We start from the raw sequence: 6,000 nt of genomic DNA, 5'->3' as shown, positions 1-6,000 counted from the left end.
TTTAATATATATCTATAATACCTAAATTTTATTCCTTACACCGCACAAGACTCCTACTACCATGAACCGTAATATGACCTTTGAGATTCCTCCTAAAAGCAATTTGACTTTGTGCTGTTACCAAAACCTCATTCCAAGAAAATATTATTTTAATTACTGTAGCTTAAAATGAGAAAACCTATTCCAGTTTATCCCCGGAACTAGTGAACCCCTAGATAATTTTATCTGTGTTGGTCAAACCTTTTTTTATCTCTTCCCTCAGAATGGTATGGCACTTGTGGAGTAGCTTATCTGATCCCAACTGTGACCAAAGGGCTCAGTCGGTGATAAGATTTACCAGAAATCTGGGTTCATGGTGGCATTGAGAGAAGAGATCCTATTTTTTGGGGAAAATTCTTTTCTTGTGTGTGTGAGATCTGAACATTTTTACTTAATTGATTTAGAATATTTTTCCATGGTTCCATGATTCATGTTCTATCCCTTCCCTCCTCCATCCCCCCTCCTATAGCCAACAAGAAATTCCACTGGGTTTTGCATGTATCATTGATCAAGATCTATTTCCATATTATTGATATTTGCATTAGGGTGATCGATTTTGGGGGAAGTTCTAATCTAGTAGTAACATATGGAAATAGCCCTGGGTACAAGGCTGGCTATTGGTGGCTCCCCACCCATAACACATTGAATTCAAAGAACCAATTTATAGGATTTCTAATCACAAATGACCTTCTCCCACTCCCCTCCCTTCTCCCTGTCTTCCCGTTATCGGACTCATGACAAGGCTTGGGACAGTGAGATAGGACATGAAGGAGACATATTGTACGTCTTCTTCAAAAAATAAGAAAGCTACTGAGTTGTAATTTATCCTTGGATAGGGACCTTTTTGTTCTTGTATCTAACCCCTCCTGGAGCTTGCTTCTGGACCAGATAAGCCACCCAAGGTCTCTGAAATATAGACTAGACAGGCCAAATGTTTTATCGAGGAAGGGGCACAGTCTTATTCTAAGAGAAAGTACTAAATCTAACTGGAGTCCTGAAAATATTAGGGTGTAAGTCAGAAGGCTAAAAAATGCCCTCTAAGACACACAGCCACCCCACTCACTTATATAGGGATCACAGCAGCAAGAGATTCCATAAAGAATTTATCTTCTGAACTTGAGGGATTGACTCAGAACCCAGCGGCTATTTTATATACACACATCTAGTGCTTTGTAAAAACTTCAGGCTAAACTTGACTCCATTGTTCATTATGTTAGATCTCTCAACAGGGGCCCAAGGAGGAGTTTGATCAATCATGTTGTTCATATATTGTTCCGGAGATATCATCAGTGACATTGGGGAATTAGAAAAATTGTGAAATGATACTTTGCAGATAGCACAACACACTCATGATTTTCATGGCTAGCCTCATGGTTCCATAGTGATGGCTTATTACAATTTATTCTTAAATGGGTCCTAATTATTCTTGGAATTCTTATCCTTCTTATTTATTTATTTATTTGTTTGTTTGTTTGTTTGTTTTGTTAAAACCCTTAACTTCTGTGTATTAGCTCCTAGGTGGAAAAGTGGTAAGGGTGGGCACTGGGGGTCAAGTGACTTGCCCAGGGTCACACAGCTGGGAAGTGTCTGAGGCTGGATTTGAACCTAGGACCTCCCGTCTCTAGGCCTGACTCTCAATCCACTGAGCTACCCAGCTGCCCCCTTCTTATCCTTCTTAAGATAGTTACTACTCGATTTTCTAAATGTTCAACGTGCTTCTATGAGTATGATATAGATTTTTCTTTAGATGTATTTTTTAGGCACTTCCAAGATGCTCTGGTCTTGGTAGACTTCTTATCTATTCTGTCTGTAAGATGCTTGCTTAGTTCTTCTTTGGAGCGGGGATGGACCCTCACTTCAGCTGGCCAGACTAGCACCACCACAAACTGGTTTTTTCTCACCCAGCTTCTGAAATGGCCATCTCCAAGCTCACTTGCCTCTTCTCTGCATGAATTCTATCCTTTCGCTCCGAGATGACATGGAGCAGGTAGGTACACCCTGAATTTGTGAATAGAACATTTTTCAACATAAAGAATTAGAGTGAACTATTGAAAATCAGTAATTTTCATTTCTTGGAAATTTCCTTTGTCATTGCAGTTACATGTAGTTTTGATGATGTGGCTTTGCGAGACCTAACCAGCGTCCTTGTACTCACCGAAGTTGTACCCATTCACGATGAGGTTGTTGCACCGTCCCTAGATTGTAAATGATCCCTAAGAAAAATGCTCGTATTTTCCTTTGGATCAGAGGAAGAAATAATGTGAATGTGAAATCCCCTGCCCCACATTATTCCGTAATAATTCTGAAATACTTTGAAATAGAAGAATATCTATTCTGTTCTGATGTTGCTCCCCATGATGTGAACTTTTGGCTTCATCCAAGGCTAGCTGACAAGGCTCTCCATCCTTCTCTGGTACGTCTGTGCTTTTCCGACACACCGCATTAAAAATACGCACCTGCATTTGTAGGACTAAGGCCCAGTGGCACACTCTATCCTTATGAGATAATTGGTCTAAAAAGCTCTGCAGGTGTCCAAGACTCTTGAAGTCCTCACTGCTTACTTGCATAAATGGCACTGGGCACAGGACTTACTCGTGTAAGAGGTACGGGCCAGCTGCATCGTAATGGTCAAGTACCTCTGCAAATTGAGGCTTAAAAGGAGGCCGCTCTCAAAGCTCGGAGGCCTTTGGTTGCTAACTGGAGTCTGGCTTTATTGTGAAACTGGCCTTCTCTCAATTAAACCTATTTCTTTCTGGCTTAGAGATTTTGTTATATATGTATTTTGGTGTCTCAGCTAATAAATTTTCACAACACTCTCTTAGCTAGAGCATACCCATTCCTACTTTGTTCCAATTGGTTTGGTGCCTTTGTGTAATGCATTCTTTTTTTATTTTTATTTTTTTAAACCCTTAACTTTGGTGTATTGGCTCCTAGGTGGAAGAGTGGTAAGGGTGGGCAATGGGGGTCAAGTGACTTGCCCAGGGTCACACAGCTGGGAAGTGTCTGAGGCCACATTTGAACCTAGGACCTCCTGTCTCTAGGCCTGCCTCTCAATCCACTGAGCTACCCAGCTGCCCCCTGTAATACACTCTTAATTGTTGTTTTCTCTCTGTATCTGGGTCCTCCCATTCAAAACCATTAGCTGGGTGAGTAGAACAGGGAAAATTTTCCCTTTTCTCTCCAGTCACAAGAAATTTCCTGTTACTAAGCTTAGCTCCAGGGGCAATATAAAAAGACAGTACCTGGCTGCCCCAGTATCTATCAGGAAGGTGATCTCTGCTCCCTGATCCCTCATCTTTAGTGTTATCAAGGGCTCCTGGAGGGGGTCTTCAGAAAGCCCCTGACCCTTTCAATCTCTAAAAAAAAATTTTTTTGTTATTTTATTTTTTCCCCCTGACCCCTTCAATCTTTAAGTTCGGCAAGAGAAGACCCTCTGCTTTTTAAATTTCTCTTCAAATGCCGAACTTTCCCACAGCTTTGACAATCAAGGGGGCTCGTAGGGCCCCCTGGGGCTGTTCCAGTCAGCCACAGCCTCCCTTTCTTCTAGGTGTCATTTCTTCCCCCCCTTGTCCTCCTTTTTGTAACTCTCTTGCAACTGTCTACCCGGTCTGTGCCATTAACTTGGTGTATCTATCTTGCAGATTGATGACTTGGAGCATGGCCTTAGTCAGCTCCTTCTTTTCATCATCCATCCTTCTCACGTATACTAGATGGGGTTGTTGTAGCGATTCGCCTACAGATTTGGTTGGCCATTCTGCTATCTTTTCGATTTTCCTGATATCTGGTGGGGAATTGGTCACAAAATAGGTCTTTAGGACAAACTGTCTGGTGGGACCATTCTCATCTAGATTAGAATGTCTACTCATCAAATCCTTTAGCCGGTTCAAGAAATCATATGGGATTGTGGTATCTGCTGGTGATGGCATACTATTGTGCTCAAAGGAATAACAAACTGGAGGAATTCCATGTGAACTGGAAAGACCTCCAGGAATTGATGCAGAGTGAAAGGAGCAGAGCCAGAAGAACATTGTACACAGAGACTGATACACTGTGGTAAAATCGAATGTAATGGACTTCTGTACCAGCAGCAATACAATGGCCCAGAACAATTCTGAGGGATTTATGGAAAAGACCTACCCACATTCAGAGGAAGAACTGCAGGAGTGGAAACAGAAGAAAAACAGCTGCTTGAACACATGGGTTGAGGTGGACACGATTGAGGATGTAGACTCAAAACTATCACACCAATGCAACTATCAACAATTTGGAAATAGGTCTTGATCAATGATACATGTTAAAACCAGTGAAAATACCCATCAGCCATGGGGGGGGGTAACTTGGGGGGTGAAGGGGAAAGTAAAAGCATGAATTATGTAACCATGTTAACTTTTCTAAAAAATAAATATTAATAAATGTTTAAAAAATAAAATAAAAGAAAAAAAGACCAAAAAAAAAAAAAAAAAGAAATCATATGGGGCTCTCATCTTCCTCCTGTTTAGCCTCCATTCTGATATGGGGGCACAGCTGCTCTGATGCCCCAATGATAATCCTGAGGTCTCTCATGTTCTTCCAGTGGCCTAGATTGTCCTGATCTCAGTTAGGGTCTTGGGGTAGAAATATTTGACTCCCGCAGGCCCTCCCTCATCTGTCGGAGGCTCATCATCCCAGGCTTTCAAGGTGGCTCTCCTTAATGGGAAAAGTTGGGCCAGGATGGACACCATCTTGAACCAAGTATCGTATAGTTGGAAAATCTTGAAACCCCAGAACTGCATTGCCCAAAATCCCTTTCCGATTTACCCATAATTCCTTTTGCCTTTCCTCTACTGTGCCTCTTACAGGGTCTGTATATAGTTTGGGTTCACTCTACCACATCCTCTCTCTTACATGTGAATCGAGTGGTGAATGTTCCCTGTGTTCTCTAGCTTTCCAGTTAAATATTAATAAATCTTTATAAATATTATACCTTGGAGAATACAATTGAATATTAATTTTAAAATCCATACTATATGTGACAGGTATAAATATTAAAAATGATAGATGCTTGTATAAATATATAAATTAGTATTTTAATTAAAGCCATGTTGATAGATAAAGTTATCAGACCACGCGCTAATAAGCATTCAAAACTGCCGCCTCCATTTTGTTTCCTGTCTCTACCTCCCAAATCTGCTGGCCAAGACCCTACTGGCAAAAGAGACCACTCCCTCCTAACCCAGGAGATTTAAGCTCTCCCCTGGGTCAAGACGTCGGAGACGGAAATCAGTTGGACCATGTTGGATCACGGGAAATGTAGTTTTGATACATTTCCCTTGTCCATAGAAATATATATACACTTTTAGATGGCTTTTCCCAATTTTCACTTTTACACAGGGCCAAGGAACTGGTTAAATTGATCAGCTAGTCCTATGGAGTGGAAAAGGGGAAAAATTATGGTTGGACTGGATATTTAAAGTTTGGTCGCCAGGAATTTTCATTTCCTTTTTTTTTTTAAAGGTATTGGGGGTCAAGTGATTTGCCCTGAGGTTGGGGGGGTTGCCCGGCCCTTCCCTTTCTTTTCCCAGGCCACCCAGGTTCCGAGCTTGGTACCCCGGCACAAACTTACGTGACACGGATTTTTGACGACTTTCTCCCGCTGGTCTCGGGTCCAGACTTCTCCCTGTTTTCCGCTTTTACTTTCCTATCCCCCCCTTCGGGTCGGAGACAGACGGAGGGACACCCGATGATTCCTTCCCTCGCAGGGGCCACCAAAAATACCGGCGCGGGGGAAGGAAGTCGAGGACCCCAACGCTGTTCTAGGACTTCCAGCCAACCGGGAGAGAGCGAAAAGGAGCAGGAAAGCCCCACTGACTTAGATAAAGCAAAGCTGGAGGCAGCAAGGGCAGAGTGGAAGAGCCAGAAGTGGACTCCTTTTCTGAAATGGGCCACTCCCACCTTCGGAGGCGAATAGAAGTGCAAATACCC

Source organism: Gracilinanus agilis, chromosome 3 (genome assembly GCF_016433145.1).
Source record: "Gracilinanus agilis isolate LMUSP501 chromosome 3, AgileGrace, whole genome shotgun sequence".
Lineage (NCBI taxonomy): Eukaryota > Metazoa > Chordata > Mammalia > Didelphimorphia > Didelphidae > Gracilinanus > Gracilinanus agilis.
Note: the sequence above shows the minus strand (reverse complement) of the source record.